General features: G+C 41.4%; 1 protein-coding gene and 1 non-coding gene across 7 annotated transcripts in view; both read left to right on the top strand.

The window, feature by feature from the left end:
• Positions 1–17,044, top strand: part of LOC119934279 (zinc finger protein 536-like) — a 358,396-nt gene that overhangs the window by 286,266 nt on the left and 55,086 nt on the right. The gene's annotated exons all lie outside the window — the stretch shown is intronic.
• LOC119935382 lies at positions 8,270–8,407 on the top strand. The gene has a single exon (XR_005453267.1). It is a non-coding gene; the product is annotated as a small nucleolar RNA SNORA7 (small nucleolar RNA).

Genomic DNA, 17,044 nt, shown 5'->3' with positions numbered 1-17,044 from the left:
TTAATAAAAACAATTTGCTTTCTTGATGCTTTTGAAGTAAACTAAATAAGACTTCTGTTTGATGCCAATTTAGAGCAAGCATTACCATTTTCAAAATTATATTTAGGCTGCATCTTTCTGTCTTTAGGTTTGCTGATTTTCCCATTTAAGTAGCATTAAAGCATGTGTTGGGCATTTTCTTCTTGTTAAAGCATTTTCTTTTGATAAACTTTAAAAAAGCCTAATTTTTTATCAAAGAACATGCTGTTTTAAGAACATCCTGGAACTCTCAAATTTATGGCAAATTTTGTTGAGAGCGGAAATGTCAAGAATCCGGTATTGGCCCACTAAGTGTTTTTAATCAGGGATCAGGGTAAGGAAAGCATTTTTTTAAAAAAAATCAGGATTTGGACTTGAAAGATGAAATACAATTCTTTGTAATAATGAAGACTTTGTTTGTGAGGTTCATCAGCTCAGTGACTAATGGGATAGCCATGTAGAATGCAGAAGGCAGTTTTGTAGAGTGTCAGCAATGGAATGGAACGTAGGCAGACACTGTACATAGGAATATCTAATGCTTAGGTAAGGCCTTATGGATTTGGGGGTTTACAAAAAGGAGATGCCTTTGACAAAACAACAGCAGATGATGTGATTACCAAAAGGATTCAGGCATGTCATAAATAGGGGGGTCGGTGAAGAAGGATTTTAGGTGGTAAGTATAATATTACATCCAAAGAGCCTTATAAAGTGACCTTTATAGAACATTCCTTAGGAACTAGAAATTGCCAGTTGCTTCTCCTTTGCCGCGTGAATGACCAGATGACCAGTCAAGATCTTTTATCCTCTGTCCCTCCTTCTCTTACAACTTAAATCCCTTTCCAGCTCGTCAAGAAAAACGCTTTTTTGTTCCTACGTAGTAAAATTATTTTTTCCCCTGAAAGTAAGGAAAAGAAGGAACAGAATAAAGCCAAACATGAAACACTTACCAGGCAACCAGGCAAAACACATTGAATAACAATATTGAATAAAAGTCAGAATTTTCAATAAACAAAGTTTGTGTGCTGAACATGACTGAATGTGATTGAACAAGTTACACTGGAACAGCGTGGGCTGCTGTCCCTGGGTCTTTTTTGGGAAGCAAACATTTTCTTAAAATATTCTTGAAAGACAGACGGGATTATATTTTGGAAAATCCTGCTAGCCCTAAATTTATTGAGAAGCCTTGTGTTCCTCCCCCTCTTTTTTGTTACGGTGCATTGTGGTAGATTAAGTGCCAAAGCCAAGCATTTTATGTCTTTGTTTGAGTCCATCTTTCTTGGATCACTCAGCAATTGGCCCTTATAGAAGATTTAAGGATGGGCTGAGGGGTTGGGTTGGATCACAAAAGACACACAGTGTATTAATTAGACAGAAAGTGCTCTCCACACCTTATCTGCATAGGGAAAGATGAAAAAACCCTATGTAAATAGCATGTGTATTTTCTATAATGAATGCCCCTCTCTCTATATTTCTGCGTGTCACTGGAAATTGTGTCTTTAGTATTAGAGACCCTGGAAGCGTGCCAAAAAGTTTTTCTTTTAACTTGATATTTTGGGCTCTGATCTTCGTTAAAACTACAATGGCATGTATCTAAGTACCGTCAGAGGTCATTTCTATAGCTACTACCATTTCCTATCATTTCTGGGGAATGTTTGTTTTCAAAACAAAGAATTGGGTTAAAGCTTAGGTATCGCATTTCAGAACGTATTTCAAGCTGAAATTAAGAATGCTAAAACCTTTCCTTTAAAGGTCAGATATTATTCATTATTATTATAAAAACAATCTGTGATTTATGAATTTAACTTCTCGTAAACCTTCTTTGTAACGGAATATGCAGTCAGAAGCTTAACATTACATTGTTTTCCTTTGACAACGTATCCACGAGACCACTGCAGCTGTTCCTTTACTCACAATAGCAGATTAATTAACACAATCATATGCTGTTGGCTCCTACTCAATGAGTAGGTCTGCAGTGGGATAGATAGGTAAATCCTTTAAATGTGTATGAGATAAAGGATATACTATAGTAGTTTCATAACTAGCCAGTTTTGCTTCTGACTAGTCAGCCCTATCAGCAATGGTTCACTGACTACAGAAGCCGTGAGCTTAAATTTCAAAGTCGGCCACACCTATACCCAGACAGTAATGCCCAAATCATTGCAAGACTCAAATATGTAAAATCAGGAGGACCCCTCAGAAATCAGCTGCTTTGGTTAAAATAGCAGCCAGGCTGTCTCCAGCATTTTGAGTCTGCAGTATTTTTTTTTTAAGTTCAATCATGGCTTTCCTTAAATATCTTGCTCTTTGCTATTACTCACTTCTTTTTTGTGCCTATCATATATTGCAGAGATTTCCAAGCAGTGGCTGTCCTGGCTTCAGTTTTTAAGTGCTCAGAAGAATTTCTCATCCATTTCTGAATGAGTGTTAATGAACATTCTAGCAACTGAATCCCCTTTCCCCAAACAGTCACCAGTGGCAAGAAAGTATTTATTGGCAACTTTAGCTGACATTTTAGTTGACGTCAAAACCTTTGTTCCGGAAAATGTAAGACTTCACTTGAGAAACAAGCATGTCCATATGGAGAATGAGGTAACCAGGCAGGGAAGCTTAATAGAATTTCCTTTAGACTTTTTACTAATGTCCATTGCATATGCAATTCTAATTTACTTTTTGTTGTTTTACTTAGGCTAGAAATTGAAAATGTGACAAGTTTCCTAGATTAAGGGGCTCATTTCATAGATTCATAGACCTAGAGATGGAAGCAAAAATGAATCTATGCGTTGGAACTCTTCAGAGCATCCAGGTTGAATGATTTGAATGCTATAAATGATCCCGGGGACTGTAGAATAGAGAGTTCTTTGAAAGTATTCTATTTTGTTTCAGAATAGAAAACCAGTAGTCAACTCTATGACTATGATTTGTTTTTTTTCCCCTAAATATCCTATATATTCTGGATCTTTCAGGAAACTCATCACATCCTGGGTATCTTCTCCATCTTGTGGTTGTGTGGTTCCAGGAAGTGTGTCTTCTGTAAGCATCCATTGCCTTTTCAGTGATAATCTTGGAGTTTCCATTTACTGACAGAAAGTGTTGAGCAGCATTGCTTTGCATGCGGTACAAAGCAATGCCAGATTATGCAACAGCCTATGTTAGAGTCCCTACAGAGCCCTGAAGCACTGTGGGATCCAATGGATGTTTTGTAAGAGTAACATCTGATCAATTTGTTACTACTGCAAAATCCTCAGACAACTATTGGGAAGCCCTGTGGTGGCCAGGCTATTATAGGAAACATTATGTTTCCCTAATGTTCGTGAGTTTGATGTCATTTATATCTTCCAAGTTAGATTTGTTGGGCTCCATATTATTATTATAAAAGTTCCCTGAGCTCCATGTTATGATCATAAAAGTTCCCTGACATGCACACCACTAAGATGCATTCATTTAACAGGAAAATGTCAGCATTACTTTCTCCAATGCAGGATAGTTGGCATGTGTAATCAATCAATCATATTTATTGAGCACTTACTGTGTGCAGAGCACTATACTGAGTGCTTGGGAGAGTACAGTATAACAAAATAACACATAAAACAAATTCCCTGCCCTCAGTGAGCTTACATTGTAGAGGATAGTATTTGTTAAGCACTTACCATGGGCCAAGCTCTGTATTAAGCATTTGAGTAGGTACAGAATAATTAGGGCCCACATAGGGTTCACAGTCTAAGTAGGGGGGAGAACAGGTAGTGAACTTAGCAAGGAAGAGAACACAGAGATTATCGGAAAGAATATGGGACTGGTGTTTCAGAAACCTGAGTTCTAGTTGGGGTTATTCCATCAATCAATCCATCAATCAGTGGAATTTATTGAGCGTCTTTGTGCACAGAGCACTGTGCGAAGTGTTTGGGAGAGTACAATACAACAGAGTTGGTAGACTCACTCCCTGCCCTCAACAAGCTTGCCATCTAGAATTTACATGTACTAGTTGTGCGAAACCCAAAGAGTGAACTGATGTCACTGATCCTCAGTTTCCCAATTCATTGCACTGGGCTTAAGGCATCTGGTATGTCTCCACACTCTGGGAAAGACTGTAACTTTAAAATAAACAGAAGAAAAAGCTTTTTCATGTAACGGGTGGTAAGCATATGAAATTTGTTTCCACAGGAAGTTGTGCAGGCCCAAACTATCAATAGCTTCAAGAGGGTTTTGGCTACATTTAAGGATGAGACAATTCATGACTTATTAATGGTTTATCAGAGGAATAGCTGGGATTGTTAGACGGAAAAGCCAGGGATGGTGTAAATTCCTCAACAGTGTGTCTACTAGTGGTATTGTGTAGAAGACATTAGGTAGGAGAAAGATTCAGCCCTAACTCTAAAGATGTAAGTCTAAGAGGACAACCATTGCATTGTTTCTCCAAGAGGCCTTTAGTGTTAGACTGTAAATTCCTTGAGGACAGGGAGAATTTCTACTTATTCTATCATGTTCTCCCAAGCATTTTATACAGTGCTTTCATTCAGTGGCTATTCAATAAATAGTTTTGAGTGATGGAGTGCTGTTCTGTGGCTATCAAATAGTTGGGGAATCTGGTCAACCCGTAATGATGTTTTTTACATGCTTTCTGTTCTTATTTCTTACTTCGGACTTCAGAAGTGCTCAGTGAAATTTGTACAGGGCCACATTGGGAGAGTTTCCAGTACTCTACCAGTCTCAGCTACGGGAGAAAGAGTCAAGCAGAGGCCTACCCATTCCATTTCTAGCTTGGGTACTGGCTAACAAGTGGAAGGCAATCTGCTACAAGTCAAAACTCACCTATGTTGGGCAGAAGCAGCATGGGAGAAAGTCAAGGCAGAGACTCAAATAGTTGGAGCATCTGGTCAACAGACAATGATGTTTTTTTACATGCTTTCTGTACTTATTTCTTACTTTGGATTTTCCCCAGAGTGCAGTCCTGTTGGAATTCAGGCATTATTATCAGCATGGTTATTTGGGGCTGGCCACTTATCCTGTTAGGTTTTAAGTGTTCAGAGTGGACCTAGAGCTTTTCTTAAGGGAGAGGTTAAGTAGTCCATCTATCCTACTCCCATCTATCCAGCGCTTAGAACAGTTCTTGGCACATAGTAAGCGCTTAACAAATGCCATTATTATCATTACTCAAGTTGGCTCATCTGGGTCTCTGCTTTCCACCTCGTTGAAAATCCTCTTTCAACCTTCCCACAGTCTCAGCTCACTTTCTGGTGTCTGGAACGCTCTGTTTTCTCATCTGGCTTGTTTCAAAATTTAAACTTAAATCTAGAGGTTTCATTCATTTAATCGTATTTATTGAGCACTTACTCTGTGCAGAGGTTTATCCCAAGAGGGCAGTGTCTGCCTGGGAGTTGTCACCATTGGGTCTTAAAAGTTTAGGCAAGCCCTTTGAATCAAAGTGGGTTAAATACGTGAATAGACTGACGTGGGTTTTGGTGGGAAGTTGTGCTTGAAGGCCCCTGCCTGTTTTTTCTGGCAGTGAATTCTTGTATTTTTGTTGCCCAGGGATGAGAAGTGGTAAGCAATCAGGACTGAAACTGGAAAGAGGAAAGCAAGCGACAGTACTAAATTGAAGAGATGAGAGATGTAGATTTTGGGATCTGCTGGTGCTCTTTGAGGACCTGAATATATCCTGGGGCTATCTATAAAAAAAAAAAATAACTAAGAAACTCTGGGGCTCAGGCCTTTAGGATTCATTTGTTAGTGGAGAGAGATCCCTAAAGTAGCTTTCTCTGCAAGACATACCAGATGCTGTGGTAAATTTCTACCATTCAGCCTCAGCTGAATGCGAGATATGGAGATGTAGGATATGGCATGCTTTTGGAGATAAGCATTCGGTGACAGTATTAGATTAGAAGTTGTATGTGTACGTTTAAGGAGACCAGGGATGGTTGAGTCATCAGAGATGGCCTTCAGTGGCAAGTAGTTAAGGGTCCCACAATAGTAATGATTATGCTGTCCATGACCTTTATAATTCATTTACATTTTATCACAAATTACACAAGCTCCTCGATAGTCTGCCCATTGGATAAATGTCTTCCCATCCTGACAGTAACTCAGTTCACAGCGGGACAAATCTAGTTCCATATAATGCCTCGGCTTGAAACAGCTGATCACATTATAATCTATAATACCAAAGGTTGTTATACTTGAATATTCCTTTGAGGCTTTAGGTAAGATCCCAATTCACATGCACATTATCCCTATTCATATGAGTCAGGAAGTAGATGGTAGGAATGTAAGTAATGGAAGTACCTTACCCTCTTGTTTCTACTCTATTTGTGGAGCACTGAATTAAGCACTTGGGAGAGCACTGAATTAAGCACTTGGGAGAGTACATTAGGATTAGTAAACACGTTTCAAACCCTCCAGGAACTTATAATTTAGCCTGGGAGACAGACCTTAAAATAAATTACATATAAGTGTATATGTATATAAATCAGTGCCTGAATAATAGGGTATATGAAGTGTAAATATGCACTTAAGTGCTATAAGAGTTTGAGAGGATTTAGGGGATTTGGTAACGTTAAAGTGTTGAAGTTGCAGTTGAGGTTTGAATTTGGGATACCATCATCTTCAGTGGCATTTATTGAGCACTTAATATATGTAGAGCACTGTATTAAGCACTTAGGAGAGTGCACTATAATGAATTGGGAGGATTAGAAATTAATTCGGGAAAGCCTCCTGTAGGAGATGGGTTTCCAGAAGGACTTTGATGATGTAGAGTGTTATGGTCAATTAAAGAGGTAGGGAGTTTCAGGCAGTGGGAAGGGGATGAGCAAGGGGTTGGTAGCAAGAAAGATGTGAACAGGACAAAATGAGTAGGTTAGCCTGAGGGGAATGAAGGGTGTGAGCTGTGATGTGAGAGAAGAAGAGAATGGAAAAGTAGGAGGGAGAAGGTTGATCGAATGCTAGTGTTCAGAAGTTTCTTTTTGATGTGGAGAGGAATGGTCTTTGAGAAATGGGGAGGATACATGCAAAATGATATTTTAAAAAAAGTAATATCAGCATTGTGGTGGAAAGTTAGATGGAGGAGAGAACTTGGGGGAATGAAGAAGAGGAGTTCAGTTTTGAACCTATGAAATGCAGGTGGGGCATCCATATAGAGATGGCCTGAAGGCAAGGGGAAATGACAGATAACAGAGAAGAGAGGACAGAACTAGCAGGGTAGTTTGGGAAGTCCTCCACAGAGAGATAATAATTGAAACAACTGGAGTGGATGAGCTCCCTAAGAGAGGGAGTATAAATTAATAGAAGGGAGGCCAGACCAGAGCCTTGAGGGAAACACTTAGATAAGGGCAGAGGAGGAGCCATGGAAAAGACCAAGAAGAATAGACCAGGGATTTATGGGAGAAGACTATGTCGGTTAAATTGAGGTGACATAATGTTTCTGGGAGAAGGAAGTGGTGCGTGGTTTTGAAGGTGGCTGAGAGATCCAGGAGAGTCAGAAATGAGTAAAGTTCACTGTGTCCATTTCATTTGGCAAGTAGCAGGCCACTGATAACCTTGAAGAGGGCAGTCTCTGAGGAATGAATGGGGCAGAAGCTGGATTAGAGAGGGTCCAGAAGGAAATTGAAGAAGTGAAGTCAGCAGGTGTATTCAAGCTGTCACGTAATTTGAACAGAAATGGGAGGAAGGAAATGGGGCAGTAGTAGTAAGGTTGTGGGAACCAGATGAAGTTTTTTGTCGGATAAAGACACAGAGTGTGTTTGAAGGCAGAGGTGAAGAAGCAATCAGAGAGAATGGTTGAAGATGGCAGTCAAGGAGAGAATAAAAGTGGATGCAGTTATTTTCAGGAGGCATGTAGGGGTGAGGTTGGGGGGCACATGGAGGGGTTAGATTTGAAAGCAGGTTGAAGGTCTCCTCTTGAAAGAGGTGACCAAGAAGGATGAGAGATTCGGTGGGAGTTGGAAAGGTGAGGGGAAGACTCTGGCAGTTCATATCTGATGGTTTTGACTTTAATCCATGAAATGGTAGTTAAGGTCATCATGGTTGAGGGAGCGGGGAAGGGGGACAGTTAGGGTTTCAGGAGAGATTTAAAGGTCTGGAATAGTGGGATCAGTGGGAACAGTGGGCATTGGAGCCCATTAGGGAGAAGAGGTAATGTTTTATGGAAGAGAGGGCACAATAAAAGCAAGCAAGAATACATTTTAGGTGGCCAAAGTTTACCTGCTGCCTAGATTTTCTCCAACAGTGCTCAGTGGAATTTGCACAGGACTAGAGGAAGTAGTCCCTATCAGGACCACACCAGGAGAGTTCCCAGTACTCTACCAGTCTCGGCTATAGGAGGGAGAGTCAAGCAGAGGCCTGTCCATTCCATTCCTAGCATGGGCAGTAGCTAGTGAGTGGAAGGCAATCTGCTACGAGTCAAAACTCACCCCTGCTAGGCAGCCGCGACATGCGAGAGCGCCAAGGGCAGAGATTCAAGTAAACTACACAGAAGGAGGGACTAGTAAACCACTTCCATATTTTTACCAAGAAAACTCTATGGATACACTACCAGAATGAATACAGTTGGCAGTGGGAAATACTGGGAGAGATGTGTCCTTGAAGTCGCTATGGGTCAGAGATGACTGACAGCGTAAGACAAGATAAGAGGAAGTAGACTGTGGGGATGATCCACACTGGGGATTGGTGGTGGAGATTGATTAAGGGATTGGGGAGCAAGGAAGTTGAGTTTGGTGGAATAGGCAGTGTTAAGAGCATGGATTATGCATAAAGAAAGGGGAAGTTGGATAGGGAGTCCAAATGGAATAGGATCGCCCAAGATGACTGGAGAGTCTATAGGGATTGGATGTCTCTGTGTTGGGATGGTATGTGCCAAGCACAAAGCTGCTTAGGATCAAACATCAGTAAATCACATTTATTTAGCACTTACTGTGAGCAGAGCATTGTACTAAGCACTTGGGAGAGTAAAGTATAGCATAATAGATTTGAAGATACATTTCCTGCCCACAATGTTCTTATAGTCTAGAGAGGGAGACAGATATTGATATGATTAAAAATAAATTATTGGTCAATCAATCATATTTACAGAGTGCTTTCTGTGTGCAGAGCACTGAACTAAGCGCTGGGGATAGAACAATATAACAGCGTGGCTCAGTGGAAAGAGCACAGGCTTTGGAGTCAGAGGTCATGGGTTCAAATCCTGGCTCCACCAATTGTCAGCTGTGTGACTTTGGGCAAGTTACTTAACTTCTCTGTGCCTCAGTTCCCTCATCTGTAAAATGGGGATTAAAACTGTAAGCCCCCCGTGGGACAACCTCATCCCCTTTTAACCTCCCCAGAGCTTAGAACAGTGCTTTGCACCTAGTAAGTGCTTAACAAATACCATCATTATTATGTTCATAAGTGCTGTGGGACTGAGGGAGGGGTGAATAAAGGAAGCAAATCCAAGTGCAAGAGTGATGCAGAAGGGAATGGGGGAAGAGGAAATGAGAGCTTAGTCAGGGAAGGCCTCTTGGAGGAAATGTGCCTTCAGTAAGGCTTTAAGGTGGGGAGAATAATTGTTTGGATAAGAAGAAGGAAGACATGTCAGTCCAGATGCAGGATGTGAGTGAAGGGTTGAAGGTTAGATAGACAAGATGGAGGTACAGGGAGTCGATTGGCATTTAGACGAGCGAAGTGTGTGGACTGAGTTGTAGTAGGAGAGCAGTGAGGTAAAAAAAAGGCAGGGGCAAGGTGATTTAAAGTGCTTTAAAGCCGATGGCAAAGTGTTTCTGTTTGATGCAGAGGTGGATGGGCAACCACTGGAGGTTCTTGAGGAGTGGGGAAACATGGACTGAATGTTTTTGTAGAAAAATGATCTGGGCAGCAAAGTGAAGTACGGTTGGGAGTAGGGAGAAACAGGAGGCAGGGAGGTCAGCAAGGAGGCTGATACAGTAATTAAGGTGGGATAGAATAAGTGCTTGGATTAACATGGTAGCAGTTTGGATGGAGAGGAAAGGGTGGATTGTAGTGATGACAGGATTTAGTGACAGGATTCTGAATATGTATGTTGAATTAGAGAGTTGAGTGGAGAATAATGCCAAGGTTACAGGCTTGTGAGAAAGGAAGGATGGTGGTGTGAGGCCATTGTGGGCAGAAATTGTCACTGTCTATCATTGTATTTTCCAAGTGCTTAGTACAGTGCTCCACACACAGTAATAATAATTATGGTATTCAAGTGCTTACTATGTGACAATAAGTGCTGGTGTAGTTACAAGGTTATCAGACTGTCCCACGTGGGGCTCACAATCTTAAACCCCATTTAACAGATGAGATAACTGAAGCACAGAGAAGTGAAGTGGCTTGAAGTGACGTTGGGGTCACACAAAAGACAAGTGACGGAACTTGAATTAGAACCCACGTCCTCTGACTCCCAAACCCGTTCTCTTTTCCACTAAGCCATGCTGCTTCTCAAGCACAGTGAGGGCTTAATAAATATGATTGAATGAATGAGTGAATGAATGGTGCTGTCTACAGTGATCATGGGAAGGACAGGTTTTGGATGGGACGATAAGGAGTTCTGTTTTGGACATGTTAGGTTTGAGGTGTCAGAGTGACATCCAAGTAGAGATGTCTTGAAGGCAGGAGGAAATGTGGGACTGCAGAGAGAGATAGAGATCAGGGCTGGGGATGTAGATTTGGGAATTATCTACATAGTGGTAGTTGAAGCCATGGGAGCGAATGAGTTCTCCAAGCGACTGGGTGTATATAAGAATAGAAGGAGATCCAGAACTGAACCTTGTGGGATTCTCATTCATTCATTCAATTGTATTGAGCGTTTACTGTGCGCAGAGCACTGTATTAAGCGCTTGAAAAGTACAATTCGGCAACAGAAAGAGACAATGCCTACTCAACAACAGGCTTACAGTCTAGAAGAGTTAGGGAGTGGGAGGCAGAGGGAGCAGCCCGTGAAAGAGGCCGAGAATGAGTGGCCAGAGAGATAGGAGGTGAACCAAAAGTCAGATTTCAGTTTGGAGAATATATGATTTCTGCTAGAGTCCACTTCAATTCCATTCCTTCCCGATAGAGAGGCAGTGCTTGCATCTTTCAGTTATGAACCAGTTATGCAGCCCATCATGACAGAACAAGATAATGAAATAAGGTTCATTCCGTAGAGATGGGACAGGTGGGATTTTAGTATATAAAATAAAACTCATCCGTCTGGCCCCACCTCTCTGGATTTCCTAGACTCCTGTTAACAGCATTCAACAATAGATTGCTTTGGATCATTTCGTGGATGTTCAGAACTGGGATATGTTCCAGTGTTACCAGAAATTACCTGCTGCCGGTATTAACACCTTCTAATATGCCATGCGTATTGTTTTGGTTTTTTATTTTTCCTTTTACGGTATCAGAACCTATTTAGCCATTTCGCTGGATTATTCAGGGGATCGATTATCCAAAGTGTGCTGGGTCCCAACTAGTAGGGATCATATAGATCTGATCACATAGGTGAAGGCTTCATTTTCTTGTGGGGTGCCATATCTCTGTTGCTCTGTGTTACACTGCACAGAGTCTTTCTGAAGATTTCTGGTAAAACCGGATGAAATTTGCCTAAGAGAAGCAATAATAAATAACCTTCATATGGTACAAACCAAAAGTATGAAGAATTATCTGATGGGAAAACCTACCCAACCATAAGCATTCATTCATTGATCGAATCCTATTTGTTGAGCGCTTACTGTGTGCAGAACCCTATACTAAGGTCTTTGGGAGAGTACAATATAACAATTAACAGTCACATTCCCTGTCCACAGTGAACTTACAGTCTAGAGGTGGGGAGACAGAAGAGCATGGCCCAGTGGAAAGAGCACAGGCCTGAGAGTCAGAGGATCTGAGTTCTAGTCCCGGTTCTGCCACATGTCTGTTCTGTGACCTTGAGCAAGTCATTTAACTTCTCTGTGCCTTGGTTTTCTCATTGGTAAAATGGGGATTAGAACTGTGAGCCCCATGTAGGGCAGGGACTATGTTCAACCCAGTAACTGCCCCAGTGCTTAGTACAGTGCTTGGCATGTAGTAAGAGCTTAACAAATACCACAATTATTATTATTATTATTGCTTGTACATTTCTGTTTCTGTATATGTAAATAAAAAATTCATTTTGAGTGATTAGCAGAGTACTGTAATCTTTGATAGATCGCAGGGTACCTTCTTGATCTACAAATATCCTGTGTTCTATATGTGCATTCAGAAAAAAAACAAAACATTTTCTGTAGCAGATTTGGATCTTTTAGCCATGAGGAATTTGAGAATTTTAATAGTATTCTCATCTAGTCCTCCTGACTCCAAAGGCTATATGTTGGGGACAGGGAAAGCTTTGGTTAGCTAATGATTGTCATTTCTTTCCCAGATGATGCATCCTTTCAATCAGTAAGGAACAGGACTAGATGGGAAACCCTCTATGAAACATCTTCTGACCACAACCTCTAACCCTTTTAATCCCACACCTAAAAAACTGTGACCTCCAGGCTCTGGACCTCCTAATTCCAATCTATCACACATCTCCAGGACCCTATCAGTCTTCTGCTCCCTTGTTGTTAAAGCCCTCACCCTCAACTCTGCTCTCTCTAACAAACTCAGCTCATTTGCTCCTTATCCTTTCATAGTTCAACACAAACCTCTGACTCTGGAGAACTACCACGGTCAGTTTCCTCCACTCCTGCGCATGTGTTGCCAAGTCTTGTTGGTGGCAGACTGACTTTGACCACTTGAACAACAACTGCATCTGCTGTACCTCCTCAGGGCTTTCCCCCAACTTTCTCAATCCTGCAAATGGACTCTCTTTGCCCAGTACTCCCCATCTCACACTCCTTGCTTTCTCCCAAGTACGACTTCACTCTCCTGCCTACAATCCCTTATAGACACTTTCCCCTGCTGGACTGCTCCCTTCAAATCTACCAGATGGTAACTCTCCCCCTCCTCAAAATCATCTTAAACTTCACCATCTCCTGGATTAATTCCCACCACCCTACTTGCATCCCTCCTACTTAAACTGGGACCCCTATGTGAGACAGGGACTGTGTCTGACCTGATTATCTTGTATCTACCCCTGAACTTAGTATAGTACTTGGCACATAGTAAATACTTAGCTATTATCATCATTATTGTTATTACTCCAGTTATTCTTATCACTCATGTATTTACCTCCATCCTCAGGACTTTAATAATAATAATAATAATAATAATAATAATAATAATAATAATGGCATTTATTAAGCACTTACTATGCGCAAAGCACTGTTCTAAGCGCTGGGGAGGTTACAAGGTGATCAGGTTGTCCCACGGTGGGGCTCACAGTCTTAATCCCCATTTTACAGATGAGGTAACTGAGATCCAGAGAAGTTAAGTGACTTGCCCAAAGTCATATAGCTGACAGTTGGTAGAGCTGGGATTTGAACCCATGACCTCTGACTCCAAAGCCCTGGCTCTTTCCACTGAGCCATGCTGCTTATGGTGACATTCATTTATTCACTTATCCACTCATCTTTTTTGTCTTCAAAATCTAGCCACTACCAGTGATATACTTCTCCCTCCCACTCCTGTTATTTGGTTATTCATTCAGATCTCTGTCTCCAACATTAGATTATAAACCTCTTGAGGATGAGGACTGTGTTGTTCATTTCCATTTTTCTCTCCCAAATGCTTAGCACAGTGCTCTGCATTACAACAGGCACTTGGTGAATACTGTTGATTGGTTGGTAGCAGATGTGGCAGAAAAAAATGGGAATGAACAAAAGAGAAAGACCAGTAAGAAAGGTCGCATGTGTTCCTCTTGCCTGAGACCAATCTGTGAAATTTCTGTATTACAAGACATTGCAGTCTCTGATCACTCCCAAGCCCTGGCATCCTTGGATCTCAATCCCAACTCTCTCCACGAAGTGAGTGGGTGTGAGACATCTTTCTTTTCTATTCTCCCAAATAAAATTGTATATTTATCTGATTACAATGCATGAAAGCTGTGAAACGCTTTTCCAGCTGAAAGAGTCTTTCCTTGCATGGCAACATTTTAAAAGGCAAGCTTACCTTGTGATAGTAAGGGGGAGAAAAAAAAGATCATCAACAAGGTTGGAATTCATCACGATTGAGCTGACTATTGCCTCAGTTCTGTCCAATAATCTAGTACTGACACCTACTGTGTGAGGCAGGTGGGACAGAAGGTAGTCCAGTGGCAAGCGTTTAATATATAGACATGCAAAACCAGGATGTGGGCACACCACCAAAAGCTCAGAGAACTTGAGAATAAAGGGAGGCAAAGGGGAAGATGGGTTTAAAATCCCACAGCCTTCTGTAACATGTGGACTGAAGGTTTCAAAGTGCTGAGAGACTAAACTGAAAGTATTTATTGAGCACTTCCCCAACTTGTTCAAGTGCAAAAGCCTTAAAAGTCAGTGAAGACAGATGGGGTGATACAAGGTAGGGTATCATATACAGCTGAGCTAATCCCACTTCTGGAACATTTGCAGAGTTTACTAGAATGCCTGGATCAGTCTTTAAAAATACGGCATCTTTTCAACAAAACTGGATGTTTGGTCAGTCTATGCTGAAGAGAAGATGAAAGCACTGAGTTCTACGGAACTCAAGAAAACAGAGTATTTCTGATAAGTGGGGGGATAAAAGTTTTTCTATAAACTGTTCATCAAGGAACTGCCATTTCCATCAAACTTCCCAAGTGCTTAGTACAGTGATCTGCACATAGTAAGCACTCAATAAATACTATTGGATGAATGAATGAATATATTGTGATTCTACTGATAGCATGACAATCTGTTAGGCATTAAGGGGAATACAGAATGTAGCTGAAACAAGATTCTTTCCCTCAAGTAGCCTATAGGATAGAAGGGGGAGGCTTGCACATTTAACAATAATATCATCAATAATAGTGATAATTATAATAATCATACTTAAGTGCTTACTGTATGCCAAGTGCTGGGGTAGACACATTGCAAAAATATCAGCCATCAATCCCTGAGACATATCAGCCTCACAGTCCGAGGGATGGAAAATATTTGTATAGTCACCATTGCTCACCTGAGTTCACTGAGGCACAGGAAGCCAAAATGTGACTTACCTGAGGTAGTGCAGCAGGGAGGTGGTAGAGCTGGGATTAGAACACAGTTTTCCTGACTTCCAGGACTGAGTTCTTTCTGTTAGGCCACCATCGGAATGTATAGTGTCATTCTGGCATAACCTGATAATAATAATAATGGATTTATTAAACACTTACTATGTGCAAAGCACCGTTCTAAGTGCTGGGGAGGTTACAAGGTGACCAGGTTGTCCCACGTGGGGCTCACAGTCTTAATCCCCATTTTACAGATGAGGTAACTGAGGCACAGAGAAGTTAAGTGACTTGCCCAAAGTCACACAGCTGACAAGTGGCGGAGTGGGGATTTGAACCCATGACCTCTGACTCCAAAGTCCGGGCTCTTTCCACTGAGCCATGCTGCTTCTCTAATGCCTGATGGTCTATTCAACTCAATGTTATGCCTTTACAGTAGCATCAAGTCTCTCAGAGCTACATTTGCCCTCCTGATTTTCAGGGCTGGACTATCTAACAGCACTAATTTTTAAAAAAGTGAAATCTATGGAATAGTTCACAAATTGTCTTTTCTGGTGGTCTAGTGGCTAGCATCCAGTGCTCTTACTGCCACTGCCCGGATTCAATTCCCAGTCAGGAAAGTTTATTTGGAAGCAACATGATATAGTAATTAGAGCACAGGCCTGGGATTCAGAAGGTCATGAGTTCTAATCCCAGCTCTGCCACTTGTCTGCTGTGTGCTCTTGAGCAAGTCATTTAACTTTTCTGCGCCTCAGTTACCTCATCTGTAAAATGAGGATTGAGACTGTGAGCTCCATGTGGGACAGGGACTGTGTCTCGCCCGATTTGCTTGTATCCACCCCAGCACTTAGTACGGTGCCTGGCACATAGTAAGCGCTTAACAAATACCATCATTATTATTATTTAGTTCTTAATTAGGATCGTGCTAGTCTCTGTATCTTTCCAATTCTGGTATATGTGCTGCTGGAGCAGGCACAGAGTGTAACATATGTGGATGGAGAGGAAATCATTTTTGTCAATTACAGTGTCCTAAAAAAGGCATTCATTCATTCACTCAATCGTATTTATTGAGCGCTTACTGTGTGCAGAGCACTGTACTAAGTGCTTGGGAAGTACAAGTTGGCAACATATACAGACGGTCCCTACCCAACAGTGGGCTCACAGTCTAGAAGGGGGAGACAGACAACGAAACGAAACATATTAACAAAATAAAATAAATAGAATAGTAAATATGTACAAGTAAAATAAATAGAGTAATAAATCTGTACAAACATACATACAGGTGCTATGGGGAGGGGAAGAGGTAGGGTGGGGGGATGGGGAGGGGGTGAGGCAAGGCATCAGCTGATGTTGAGAGGAGAGAGATCCAGTGGGTGGAATGAGAACGACCAGGCATGAGTATTAGCAATACCAGGGGACAAGAAAATATATTTTAAGAGCCTCTAACAGCCTGACCGGAGAAGATCTAATGACCTGGGAAGCTTGGGAGAGATCAGAACAGCTTGAAAAGAGATTGGCGAAGGAGATGGAAGCAAATCAAATGGAGAGGGCTTTGGTATTCTCCTTCTCATGACCCCTGTTACCCTGCTGATATATCAGGGGGCAGACCAGGCTCAATGCTTGGATAAGACCTACATAGAATGGTTCCACTGAAAATTGAGTTGGTTAAGTATGCCTAATTAAGTTTGCAGAAACATGGTGGATAACCTGAGGAAAGTCCAATAAGATTTAATTATACGGGATGTTGGCCTGCAAGAATCTATACTGCACACAAAGGAGGAAGAAACATTGTTCTAGATAGGCTAGAAGGATGCCTGGAGTTGAATTTATAAAGTAGATGTAACAAAGAGTGGAATCTACATTCAGGTTGGTTTGATACCTTGCCACGGCCAAACAAAAGGGTGAGGACATTTTTAAATAGAATCCTAGTGTTGGTTCTCTTTTTTATATTTCCTCAAA

Source organism: Tachyglossus aculeatus, chromosome 11, assembly GCF_015852505.1.
Source record: "Tachyglossus aculeatus isolate mTacAcu1 chromosome 11, mTacAcu1.pri, whole genome shotgun sequence".
NCBI lineage: Eukaryota > Metazoa > Chordata > Mammalia > Monotremata > Tachyglossidae > Tachyglossus > Tachyglossus aculeatus.
This window is presented reverse-complemented; position numbering and strand designations above follow the sequence as displayed.